Raw genomic sequence first — 14,137 nt, 5'->3', positions numbered from 1 at the left:
CTGCTGAAGCTGAAGTAAAGAAATGATGTGGGCCAGCTGAGACGTAATGTGGACTGAAGTCTGCTCCAATTGACCAAGGCGACCATCAAACGCATCAAAGCGGGCATCCAGAAAGTCCATCCGCCGGGTCATAGCCTCCTCAAAATGCTGAAGCTGATCATGAAAAGCTCGAGGTAGAACAGAGGGAATGGCCTCCTCCTCACTTCCTGCTACTGCAGCGTCAAACTCAGCCTCCTCAGCTAGTCCAACAGTGGTACTTGCAGAAGTACCGGCCCGAGAAGACTCCCCTTTAACATGAGCCCGACTCTAAGAAACAGTTTTCTTTGTGAATGGTCGGGAGGGGAAGGCAAACTCATCATCCTCTAACACTCGAACCTCAAGTTCAGACAAAAGACGGTTGATCATACAACCATAAGGAAGTCCTAACTGTTTATTCCCAGAAACACCTATCATCTTCTTAACAATCAGGGTGGCTAGATCAATAGACATGTGACGGGCGATACAGAACAAAACAAATCCTTGCTCTTGATTAATTTCGGAGGAGTGAGTGGTCACAAGGATGTTGGCACAAACGATAAGATTAAGCAGTCTAAACTCCGGAAGAAGTTCAAACTGTTTAATCAAGGCACCCGTAGGCCAAGGACGGGAAGTACCACATAACACCTCGGTCACATTATTGAAATCACAGGTAGGACAGCCTGGAACAGGAAAAGGGTAGTGTTTAGGGAACACTCGATCAATCTGAAGAAGCCTGCAAATGAGATCAGGTGTGATAGAAGTGGATTTGGACCGAACCCAAGTAGTGAAGGAAGGCTCAAAGTCACTAATTTGCTCAATATTGCAGTAAAATTCTCGAACCCAGTCGAGATTTTGACGCCCAGAAAAAGACAACACCAAATCACCACCTAGAGGGTCAAACAATGGGCGGATTTGAATGGACTCGAAAGTGGTAAGCTGGACATTTCGTTCTAGATGAACAATACGAGCGACAAAAGATTTATGAAACAGTTTGGCCTGTTTGGCTGTCTGAAACCTCTCAGTATTAAAGGTAGGATGAGACACTGTTGCCTTTCGGCGCTTAGTGGCAGACATGATGAGAGAAGATACAACTAATACCCAAAAACCCAACGAAGCCAAAAGAGAAACCAAACCCAAAGAGCAAAACAGTCACAACACAGAGAACATTAATAACATTAGTAGCAAGTGAGAGGGACAAGAATGAAATGCATAATGCATAAGCATGGAGGACAAACATCAACGATATCACTACAGAAACATGGAGAACAAATATCAATGAAATGCAGAATGCAAAAATGTGCACAATGGTAAGGGCAGAATATCAATGACCTTGAGATGACAAGAAATCAAGGATATAAGAACCAAGAGGACTCTAATGTCAACAATACTCCAGCTGTTGGTCAAAACAATTGCTCAAAATTGTATCACAAACAAAATACCTCAAGCATGTGGTACACACAACCCTAGGTCAAATGGACAACACAAACTCCATGAACACAAACATGAAATGCATCATGAGAAAGACAGTACGACTTAGTGAACGTGCGTGAGAGAAAGGGGAAAAGACATGAAACACAAAAAAAAACCCAAAAACCCGAAATACAACCCCCAAAAGTGCCGAAATTACAAAAAAAAAATAGAGAAGAAGAGAGGGAAACACTTACCAAAGTGGAAATCGGCAAAGAAAAGAAAGAAGGAAGGTGAAATCGAGCTCACAAAGCCCACTTGCCAAACCCTAGGTCAGAGAAACTGAACAAGAGGGAAAAAAATGATCTGAAGAGTCGAGGGAGGGAGTTTTATACAAAATAGGTCCGCTCGAGCGTAGGTATGAACGCTCGAGCGTGAGTCAAGGCAAGCTGACACCCGCTCGAGCTCGAATAAGGACGCTCGAGCGCAAAAATACCTCTCTCAGAACTGTAAAGCAAAGAGCAAACTACTGCAAGGCGCAAAAACACGCTCGAGCGTGGGAATATCAGCTCGAGCGGGGTAAAAAAAAACATTTTTTTTTTAATAAAACAAGAAACTCAATATCTAGAAGAGAGACCTGGGACAAAAGTAGATGATCACATTTAGCCAAAATTGAAGACGAAGATGAAATAATCCGCAATTCATGAATTCCGTAAACTTGCAATTTTAAAAAATGACATTGGAAATCATGAGCAAAGCAGATAAAATATAATCAATGATCATAAGCTACATGAGAATGAACAACTCAAAATCCAACATGAGATCTCACAAAAAAAGTGTGTGTGTGCAATCCATGAGAGGTCACTGAGCTAGAGTTAATCCTCGTAGTGATCGGATGGCTGGACCTCCACCAAGAGTAACTCAACAATACAGAGAAAAGTCAAACCACTAGGAATCACAGGGTATTTATTGAGTAAATGTGGAGGCTCTCCCTCAATCAATGAGTCCCTTTTTTTTTTTTTTGACTTTTTCTTGTGGGCACTCACTGGTGGCATTCACTCTCAAGAGTATGAAAACCAAACCAGAGAAGAATGAAATCATAAAGGATGGCCTGGTTGGTGCCTCTGAGGTAGCCTTTTCCTAATGCCCGGACTTTAAGGAACTGAGGGAGAAACCGTAGAAGTGAAAACAGATGGTAGATGGTTAAGAGACTCAACATCACCCATGATATACTAGTATCGGTCAATTCCACTGTAAAAGTACAAGAAACACTGTTAGTGGTCCATAGAGAACTTTGAGCACTTGTGCGGAAACCCCTGCAGCAATTAATCTCAAGGATGTGTACAGAATGAGGGCATGAGGTTAATGAGCATGGGCATTCAAAATGAGCTATGACCAATGAATAATGAGATCTTGTAAGCAGCATGAGTAATGTACATAAAAAGTTGGATGCAAGAAAAACAGATATCAATGACAATGAGATTATGACATCCAAGCATACATAAGGCAAAACACTTACACCTACTCAAGGAACAAGTAACACTCTAGTGATCGAGCATGACACCCAAGGTCTTTCTAAGGAACTCAAACCGAAGAAGATCAAGGGATTTTGTAAAAATATCATCTTTTTGATGCTCAGTGGGAACATGCTCAAGAACAACAAGGCCTTTTTCCACTAACTCTAGGATAAAATGATGACGAATGTCAATGTGTTTGATGCGAGAGTGTTGGATAGGATTTTTTGAAATGTTTGTGGCACTTGTGTTATCACATAAAAGAGTGAGAGTGTTTTGTTCTATCCCATAATCATGAAGCATTTGCTTCATCCACAACATTTGTGCACAACAACTCCCTGCAACAATGTACTCAGCCTCAGCAGTCGAAAGAGAGATGGCATTTTGCTTTTTACTATGCCATGAAACCAAATTATTCCCAAGGTAAAAACACCCCCCGGATGTACTCTTCCTATCATCAGCACACCCTGCCCAGTCGGCATCAGAAAAACCAGTAATTTCAGCTGTAGTATCAGTAGAAAACCAAACCCCATACCCCAATGTCCCATTAACATATTTAATGATGCGTTTGACCGCAAGAAGGTGAGACTCTTTAGGACTAGCTTGGTAACGGGCACAAACACCGACACTGAAAGAAATATCAGGACGACTGGCTGTCAGATACAAAAGACTCCCTATCATACTTCTATAAAGGGTAGGATCAACATCAGTACCGGAAGAATCTTTGGAAAGGTGAAGACTGGTGATCATGGGAGTGCGTCCATGTTTGGCAGATTCAAGACCAAACTTGGACACAAGATTTTTCGCATACTTAGACTGAGACACAAACAGACCTGAAGGAGATTGTTTAATTTGAAGACCCAAGAAATAAGACAACTCTCCCATCATGCTCATCTCAAACTCATGTGTCATGCAATCCGAAAAATATTTCACAAGATGTTCAGCAGTGGATCCAAACACAATATCATCAACATAAATTTGAGCAACAAGAATATGAGACTTAGTATATTTCACAAATAAGGTCTTATCCACACTACCCCTTTGAAAATCATTATCAAGAAGAAATGTAGTAAGTCTACCATACCAAGCACGAGGGGCTTGTTTCAACCCATACAAAGCCTTGTCTAACTTGTAGACATGATTAGGACATTTAGGGTCCTCAAATCCTTTTGGTTGCTCAACATATGCCTCTTCTTTCAAGTACCCATTCAGAAAGGCACTTTTCACATCCATTTGAAACAATTTAAAGCCAAGAAAACATGCAACACCAAGGAAGATACAAATAGATTTGAGACGTGCAACTAGGGCAAACGTCTCATCATAGTCAACACCCTCTACTTGTGTGTAGCCTTGAGCAACCAATCTAGCTTTATTTCTAACAACAATACCATTCTCATCAGATTTATTTTTAAAGATCCACTTGGTACCTATCACATTCATGTCTCTATATCTGGGAACTAAAGTCCATACTTTGTTACGTTCAAATTGACCTAATTCTCCATGCATAGCATTGACCCAACTATCATCTAGCAAACCCTCTTTAACATTCTTAGGTTCAATTAATGAAACATAACACATATGTGATACCTCATCCCGAATCTGTCTTCGGGTTTTCATTCGATCCGAGACATTTCCAATCACCTGTTGAGTTGGATGATTCAATTTCACCCTTGCTGATGGTTTAAGCTCAGGACTTGAGGTGACAGATGCAAAAGGTGTGATGTCCCTTTGAGCACTTTTTGGACTTGAACTTACCTATGAGGATGATGCTGTAACAATTTCTTGTGATTGGACCTCAGCTTCTCCTTGGTCAGCTTCTCCTTGGTTTTGTGGTTCAGTATCCAAGATTTCATCCTCATTTGTTGCTGGAGTAGGGGCACCTGTGTCATCTATAACCACATTGATAGATTCCATTAAAGATGAAGTTCGCAGATTATAGACTCAAAAAGCCCTACTAGTAGTTAAATACCCTAGAAAAATACCTTCATCACTTCGGGAGTCAAATTTTCCCAAAGGCTCTCTATCTTTGAAAATGTAACACTTACTCCCAAAAGTTTGAAGTATTTTACATTAGGTTTCAATCCCTTTCACAATTCATATGGAGTTTGTAAAGTGCTGGGCCTTAAATACACGCGATTTATGACATAAACAGCAGTATTTAGGGCTTCAACCCAAAACTTTGGAGGAAGTTTCTTACTAAGGAGCATGACCCTGGCCATTTCTTGAACAACCCTGTTCTTCCTCTTAACAACTCCATTTTGTTATAGAGTGATAGGTACAGAAAATTCATGCTTAATTCCATGCATATCACAAAAATCCGAAAATGAACTATTTTCAAACTCACGACCATGATCAGTTCGGATTCTTATGATTCACCCAATGGAAACACCCTGTTCATTTTGGATTTTAAAGACTAAGGCCTGAAAAGCATCAAACGTATCAGATTTTTTCCTTAAAAAATTTACCCACGAAAATCGAGTAAAATCATCAACAGTTAAAAAAATATATCTTTTACCTCCGATGCTTTCAGTGCGAGTAGGACCCATTAAATCCATGTGAACCAATTCAAGAAGACGTTTGGTTGTAAAGCTGTTCACTTTTTTATGAGGAGCACGGGTTTACTTTCCAAGTTAACATGGTCCACACACATAGCTCAAATTCTTACCCAGTTTAGGTACTCCTCTCACAAGCTCTTTGTTGGCTATCTTAGTTAGGTTTTTGAAATTCATGTGACCTAATCTTTGATGCCACAAATCAATGTTACTTATGATGGCAGAGTGACAAGTGAGATCATTAATAGTAATAATCCCATAGCAGTTGTCAGATGTGCGAACCCCATGCAAGACAGTATTTCCCTTTTTATCCAAAATTTCACATTTATTTTTTGAAAACAATACTTCATGATGGGAATCACACATTTGACTAATGCTCAAAAGATTTGCTTTAAGACCATCAACAAGAAGAGCATTTTCAAGTTTAAGAAGACCAGCAACACTTATAGAGCCCTTACCAATGACTCTAGAAGTGTCGCCATCTCCAAAAGTAACAATTCCTCCTTCATATTTTTCAAAGGAAGTGAAGTAGGATTTGTTACTGGACATATGACGAGAGCTATAGCGATCCCGGTTGTCCCTTTACTGTTCTGTTGTATTTCGGACTCGGTTCCGTGGAGTTGGTAGTTGTATCTATCTTGTTGTCGTCCTTTAATTCCACTTGTTTGAGTTTTAGGATGTTTTGGGCAGGGTTGTTATAGGTTGGTTAAGCCTTGGTTTCAATCCCTTATTCCCCAGTTTTTAGGCGGTCCGCTTGAGCGGGTCTTCTTGCGCTCGAACGGGGATTGCACACCCCCAGTATTTCGTGTCCCTGCAAAACTTCTGCAGGTGTGATTTCTACGCTCGAGCGGGTTTCCTGCGCTCGAGCGGGTCGCGCTCAAGCGGGTTTGTTGGCGCTCGAGCGGGTAGTACTTTTGGGGCGTAAGTTCTGGGAGGGGGAAATCTACGCTCGAGCGGACTGGTTTTCACGCTCGAGCGGACTGGTTTTCGCGCTCGAGCGGATGTACTTTATTCTTGTGTCTTGGCGCTCGAGCGGGCCTTCTTGCGCTCGAGCGTACCTAGTTTTTTGTTCTTGACGCTCGAGCGTTGTGTTCTCCGCTCGAGCGGGAATGTCGTATATCAGTTGGCAGCTGGGCATTTTAAAATCACTTTGTACATTCTCTCTCTCTCTCTTACTTTTCCAAAAAGCCATTTGAGAGCTCCTCTCTCTAAAACCATAACTTCTTTCTAAGTATTGATCTAGCTAGGGTGTTTTTCTCACCTTTAGTCTTTACAAAGGTTGGGTTGATCGTCGAGGGCTCTACCTTGATCCGAAAATTTCGAGTTTTGGAGCGCGTTGAGTTTCGTCATCTTCTTTCCTTGAGCTCCGAATTTGAGGTAGGGATTCCTACTCACTCTTCTGGTCTTTGACCTAGATTTTTGATTGTTTTGATAAATTGTTGAAGTTGGGAAATTTTGGGACTTAGGGTTTCAAAATGTTGAAAGAGGGTTTTGTTATTTTGATTTCAAGAATGTGTATTTTGAGTTTCAAAATAATGATATTGTTGTTGGTTGTTGAAATATAGACCATTGGGTCAATATTGGAAAATGGGGTAGAAAACCCTAATTGGTTGTATAAATTAATTGGTATGATTAATTTGAGAAAATTGTGGTTATATGGAATTGAGTTGGAAATAATGAAATTGCCTCATTATATGGTTGAATAGTGGAGTTAGATTTATTAATCGCTCACTTTTGAAAACATTGATATTTTATCTGTTGGAGCTTTTATTATCTGTTTAGAAATAATTGCTTGGGCTACCGGTGGAGGGTAGTTTTGATTGTTGTAGACAATGCATGATGATTAAGCAAACTTAAACTAATCAATTGGATATGTCATAGAGTATGACGATTGATAGAATACATTAACGTTATGTATTGCTTGATTGTGTCTATGACCTTTGTGTATATACGTTGTGTGTGTGGGAGGAGATAGGGGATGTATTCCACGGTTTAGGGGAAGATAGGGGATGGACCTCTAAACCGGATGTTGTTTGGGAGGAGATAGGGGATGGACTCTACTGATACAGCTTATATGCTTGTTAGATATTGTGTTGATATAGCTCATATGCTTATCTTTGGAAGTGTTGATACAGCTCATATGCTTATCATTGGAAGTGTTGATATAGCTAATATGCATATCTGTTGAAATGTGGATACAGCTTGTATGCTTATCTGTTGAGATGTTGATACAACTAGTATGTTTATCTATTGTAGAAATGGGAAATGTGTAATATGAGTCACTGTCTCATATAAGTGGTTGGCCAGGTTCTGAACCGTTGATGTAAATTGTGAAATTGATAAGAAATGGAAATTGAAATGGAAATGGGTTATGAATTGGTTTATGGAAATTGAACATTTATCAATTGCTAATGTCATAGTCATTGCTCATACTGTGTTTAGCATATCTCTACTAGGCGTTGGCTCACCCTTTATGGGACATTATTTTCAGGTACAGGTAGTATGCCACCTCCAAGGACATAGCTTGGATGATGATGAGAGTTGAAGACTCTTTTTTTTATTTATTTTGATGTATTACATGTAAATTCAAGCCAAGGGCTTAATATGTATTGAGTTAGCACTCTTTTTTTTTTTGTAACCAAGTGTTAACTTGGAAAACTGTAAGCCCATAGGGCATTTGCTTTTGTTGTTAACATGTAATACAGTTGTAAGAATTACTCTGATGAATAGAAATGGTTAGTTTCTTTTAGATCAATGCATGTCTAAAGTGATGGGTTTTATGTATTATTTTGAGGGTGTTACAACTTGGTATCAGAGCGTACCGGGTTCGAATACTTTCGGTACGTGGGAAGTGATTAGGATCACAATGGGTTTGTCTCGCTTGATAGAGACTTAGATGTAGTGTCATATGCTATGTGTTTAATTGATAACATGCTTATGTGACTATGTGGGCATGGAATGTAGTTTCTAGGATGTTGATTGGATCCTTGGGTTTCTGGGAGTCTTGTTGGAAAAGCACTTGATCAATGCTGTTTCTGACCGGAACTCTAGTAACGCCTCGGGACTGTAATTATCCGGGAACGAAATTCGTAAGTGCTTATGTGTTTATGTGCTTACGTGGAGTGAATTACAGTTGTCCATGTATTAGGACGCGAGTGTTTAGTTCGTTACATTTATGAATGTGCTAACGTTCTTCGTTACCTTTATTAGGATGTCAGGACGAGGACGTGGTAGACGAGGCAGACGTGGTAGGCAGGAGATGCCTTTACCGGATGATATTCCGGCACAGCAGGAGGGGGTTGGCCAGGCCAATGTGGCCGAGCCAGCAGGTCAGGAGGCTATGGGCGCTTTAGCCCGAGGGATAGCTGATGCTTTGAGGGAGTCTGTGGGTATTTTTCGAGCTAGGAATCCAGTTCAGGCCCAGGTTGTTGAGGCAGGGCCTTCCTTCTTGAAGAGGGAATTCTTCTGGTCCAATCCGGACGAGTTTGTTGGGGATCTGAAGGAGCCACTTAAGGCTGACGAGTGGTTGGAACAGATAGAGAAGACATTCGAGATGCTTGGCATCGAGGACGGGGCTTTGAAGGTGACCTTGGCATCCTTCTAGCTGAAGGGAGATGCAGGTCAATGGTGGAAGTACAAGAAGGGCAGTGTTGGTGTTGCATGGGAGGTGTTTGTGAATGCCTTCCAGGAGAAGTTTTTATCTTCAGCTGCTAGGGAGAAGCTGAGAGAGCAGTTTTGCCAGCTTAGACAGCAGGGCTTGTCAGTGGCCGAGTTTGAGGCTACATTTACTAGTTTGCCCAGGTTTGCACCTGAACTGGTGGCGTCCGAGGAACGCCGTTGTTTTGAGTTTGAGCGGAAGTTAAGGCGTAGACTCAAGCTGAGGGTTGGAGGGTCCTTTATCCGAGAGTACAGACGTTTGGTTGATGCTGCTGCTCATATGGAGATTATGATGCAGGAGGAAGACGAGGGGCAGAGAGGCTCCAAGAGGAGCCAAGATGGTCAGGGTGACGGCAGGAGACAGAGGGGTTCTAACCCTCAGCAGTCTCAGGGTGGTTTGGCTAGATCGACCTTTCCAGTACCGAGCGCGGGCTCTGGGAGAGGTAGTCAGTGAGGCTTGACTTGTTTTGCGTGTGGCCAGCTGGGTCACAAGTCTTCGGTTTGCCCGCAGAAGGGAGGGGGTCAGCGAGCTGCTTCTTCTTCAGGTAGACCTCAGGGCCAGAGTCAGGGCAGGGGCCAGCCTTTGTCTTGCTATCAGTGTGGTCAGCCTGGGCACCTGAAAAGGTTTTGCCCACAGTTGAGTGCCACTTCGGGCGCGTCTGGTTCTAGGCATACGCAGGGTTTTCAGCCAGTTCAGTCTGTGCAGGCCTCGAGGGCCAATCAGGGGGCTTCGTCATCCCAGTCAGTGTAACAGTCTTTTGCTCCTAGAGGTGAGCAGGTGGATCAGGGGCCTACAGGGCGCGTGTATGCTGTTACCGCGCAGGACCTAGTACCGGCTCCATCAGTGGTGAGAGGTACCTTTCTGTTTTACAACTCGGTTGCTAATGTTTTGATTGATACGGGTGCATCTCATTCTTTTGTATCTGCTGCATTTGCATCTGTTTTGGAATTGGAGTTGGCACAGTTAGCATCTCCTATATGTGTAGTATCGCCTGTTGGTGATGAGTTGATCTTGAAACAAGGTGTTAGAGGTTGTGATATAGAGGTCGCCGACCATAGGCTTCTTTTTCCCTTTGTTGTCATGCCCATGAAGGGTTTTGATGTTATTTTGGGTATGGACTGGCTATCGTCGTACCGGGCTGTTATTGATTGCTACCGCCAGAGGGTCATGGTTTGTACCTTGAGCGGGGAGTGTTTCCGTTTCTTGGGGGATCGGGTTGGTAGTGTGTTGCCACCGATGTATGATCCGCGAGGGCAGAGTGAGCTTAGTGGTCTACTTGCTAGCTTTTTGAGTGGTGAGTGTGATGAGACCCAAATTGTATTGCCGAGGGTGATTTGTGAGTATTCAGATATTTTTCCCGAAGATCTCGTTAGTTTACCACCCCACCGAGAGACAGAGTTCTCTATTGATTTAGTGTCTGGCACGGTGCCAATTTCTATGGCACCTTATCGTTTTGCCCCAGCCGAGTTGAGTGAGTTGAAGATTCAGCTCCAGGAATTGCTAGATAAGGGTTTTGTTCGCCCTAGTGTTTCGCCGTGGGGAGCACCGGCCCTCTTTGCTAAAAAGAAAGATGGTGCCTTGAGATTGTGTATAGACTACCGGAAGTTGAATCGGGCTACGGTCAAGAATAAGTACCCTATGCCCCGTATAGATGATTTGTTTGACCAGTTGAAGGGTTCTCGTTGTTTCTCTAAGATAGACTTGAGATCGGGTTACCACCAGTTGAGGGTCAGGGAGGAGGATATTCCTAAGACGGCATTTCATATGTGGTATGGCCATTATGAGTTTCTGGTGATGCCATTCGGGCTTACCAATACACCGGCAGTCTTTATGGACTTGATGAACCGGATCTTCCGGGAATTCTTGGATCGATTTGTAGTCATTTTCGTAGACGACATTCTTATCTATTCGCCTTCTGAGGAGGAGCACGAGGAACACTTGAGAGTGGTACTTGAGTTGCTTAGAGCCCATAGGCTTTATGCCAAGTTTGGGAAGTGTGAGTTCTGGCTAGGAGAGGTCAAATTCTTAGGCCGTGTGGTATCCGGGAAAGGGGTGTCTGTTGATACATCCAAGGTAGAGGCAGTGCAAGATTGGGCACAGCCTAAGAGTGTGTTTGAGATCCGCAGTTTTCTGGGATTAGCTGGGTATTACTATCGGTTTGTGAAAGATTTCTCCAGGCTAGCCTTGCCGTTGACTAGATTGACGCGAAAAGGGGTCAAGTTTGTGTGGAGTGAGACTTGCGAAAAGTCGTTCCAAGAGTTAAAGGTTAGATTGACCACCGCTCCGGTTTTGATTATTCTGGAGAGAGGGTTGGGTTATGCGGTTTATTGTGATGCCCCACGAGAGGGTTTGGGTTGTGTGTTAATGCAAGAGGGGAAGGTGGTGGCTTATGGCTCACGTCAGTTGAAAATACACGAGAAGAATTACCCTACACATGACCTAGAGTTAGCAGCAGTGATCTTTGCCTTGAAGATTTGGAGGCACTACCTTTATGGTGAAAGGTTCGAGGTGTTCTCGGACCACAAGAGTTTGAAGTACCTGTTTACACAGAGGGACTTGAATTTGAGGCAGAGAAGGTGGATGGAGTTCATTGAGGACTATTGTAACAAGCCCGCGGAGGGGGGGGGGACCTCGCTACAGTTCGGACTCTCGATTTGTGTCACGGTTCTTAATCTGAACCAAAGAGTCCAATTCTGGCAAATCGTTTTGAGAAACAGATTTTTGAAAAAGTAGTGCCAAACATGGACTGCTTTACCAGATACAGAGTCGCCACCTAAATATTTTTTTATGGGAGAATTTAGGAAACCCTGACTCGGTGCCGAAGGCCACATGTCCGTCATCACCGGAGTTGTCTCAGCTCGGGAGCTTGGGTACGATCGGGGAAGGTCAGCTATGAGCACCCCCTTTCGCCCGGTCCGAAGACCGGCCTCTACTAACCGTGATATCCAATTTTGAAAACGTTATGTGTTCTTATCCCGTTATTAGCCTAGAATTACTATGTTATGCGCACAACAAACAAGTATAGACTAGATTGCCTAATTTGGAAATAAACATTGCATATCCGTTTGGTTTTGAAGATGTTTTGGAATTTGCTACTCGCAAGTAGGCTAAAATGCGGATTTCAACGAGTCTTTCCAACTCAAACAATCCAACCTTCACCCACAGGCATTCAAAACAGTTTAACACATAAGCATCTAGCCGCATGGCAAGCATACTGTCATGTTAACATTCACACACATGCGAGATGCTAAAGCATAAATACTTACATCGTACTCCGTGCCAAAACAGAGAACTTGTTAGCAAACATGCATGATCCAAGTCCATGTTAAGTGCCTAATGCATCGCATACAAAGTGTTGTTAGAATAGGCTCGGCTATCCTAAACATGTCATGTGAAAATGCACAATTATCACGTATTCAGTTTGGGAATTGAAGTATTGATGCAATTAGCGTGATGTACCGAGCCTAATGCATGCAATACAAATGCATGGATGCACACATGCATAGCATGAGGTATGCTAAATTAAACGTGCCCTAATACTAACCATTAAAGCGGGTAAGTAAAAGGGAAGAAAGAAGTGAGGTTGGAAGACATACACACCATCCACACACACTTATTACAGACTTACCCTCGCTCGGAGGGACCGAATAAATATTACAAATTAATTAACTACGCAAGCTAATTAATATTACAAATTAACTAATTTAATTAACAAATTAAATAAATTAATTAAAACAGGAAAACGCCTCGGGAAGCGCGCCACCATGCATGGGCTGCCTCTGTTTTCCTTCATTTCCTCCTCTGGAGGCTGTCAAAGCCTCAGGACTGATCCCTTGGACAGAGAGGATCACCACCGGCTGATTGAGATTGCCACCGGCAGTGTGGTATGGCCATCGGCACAAAATTGAATCTGTCGGCAGAGAAATTGTTGCCGGTCGGCACATTACACTGCCGGTCGGCAGAGTATTCCTGCAGAACCTGCAACTCACAGCAACAGAGGGCAAGGCAAAGCATGGCAGCACAATTCAAAGCATGTATGCACCAACCATGTCTCTTATCATTATAATGACTCAAAGGGACACGTGCCTCGGTTCTCGGACCACCAATCACGCATTTCCATGCATGATGGCCCAAAGAACCAAGTATGCAACTTTGATTTCAAATGTATGCAAACCAATCAAACAAAACTCCCAATCCCTATCACCCAAGTCAAGGGACAAGGAATGCATGCAAGATGCAATGCAACCTAGGCATACAAGCTAAGGATGCAACATGGCATGGCAAGGCACTTATGCAAACATACAAGCATACATATGGCAATGCAAATAGATGGAAAGGTGGTCTTATACATGAATTAGGCAGCTCTAAAATAGGCCTAAAACAGTAGCCAAAGTGCTAAAAAGTGAGGGCTAAATGGCATGCACACACATATGCACATAAGGACCAACACTTAAGCGTAAATCAAACAACATTCAAGCACACTTGAAAGGGGGAATCATGGACAATTAGCATGCAACATAAGCATTGAAAATGCATGTTAGGATGGTGCTAAACCAAGCAACAAATCAAGCTAAACATGCAACAAATAGTCTAAGTGTTCAAAGCAAATCCAATGAGCATTGAAATCCACTTGCAAGACTAAATGTGGTATGAGCTTATTGACCCAAAACAGAGTTTTAACACATAACATAAGGCCCGAAAGACCACTTAGATGGCATCTAAATGGCTCAGAACAAAGGCATGCACAAATGGTCAAAACAAGGAGCATGCAACACAAGCTCATGAGGCATTGAAGAGGCATGCAAGGCAATCAAACAAGCATGGAAATGGGACTGAAATGGCATATAGAATGATCCCAAATCACCAAAACAATGCAAAGATGCCATGCTACACATGCACATACTCAAGGCCAACAAGCCCAAATACAAAGGAGCTATATAATGCATGTTAAAATCGACCCGAACGCTTATGGACAGACCTAGAACATG

The sequence above is a fragment of the Camellia sinensis genome, chromosome 2, assembly GCF_055761805.1.
Source record: "Camellia sinensis isolate YWXY chromosome 2, ASM5576180v1, whole genome shotgun sequence".
NCBI classification, from domain to species: Eukaryota; Viridiplantae; Streptophyta; class Magnoliopsida; order Ericales; family Theaceae; genus Camellia; species Camellia sinensis.
Note: the sequence above shows the minus strand (reverse complement) of the source record.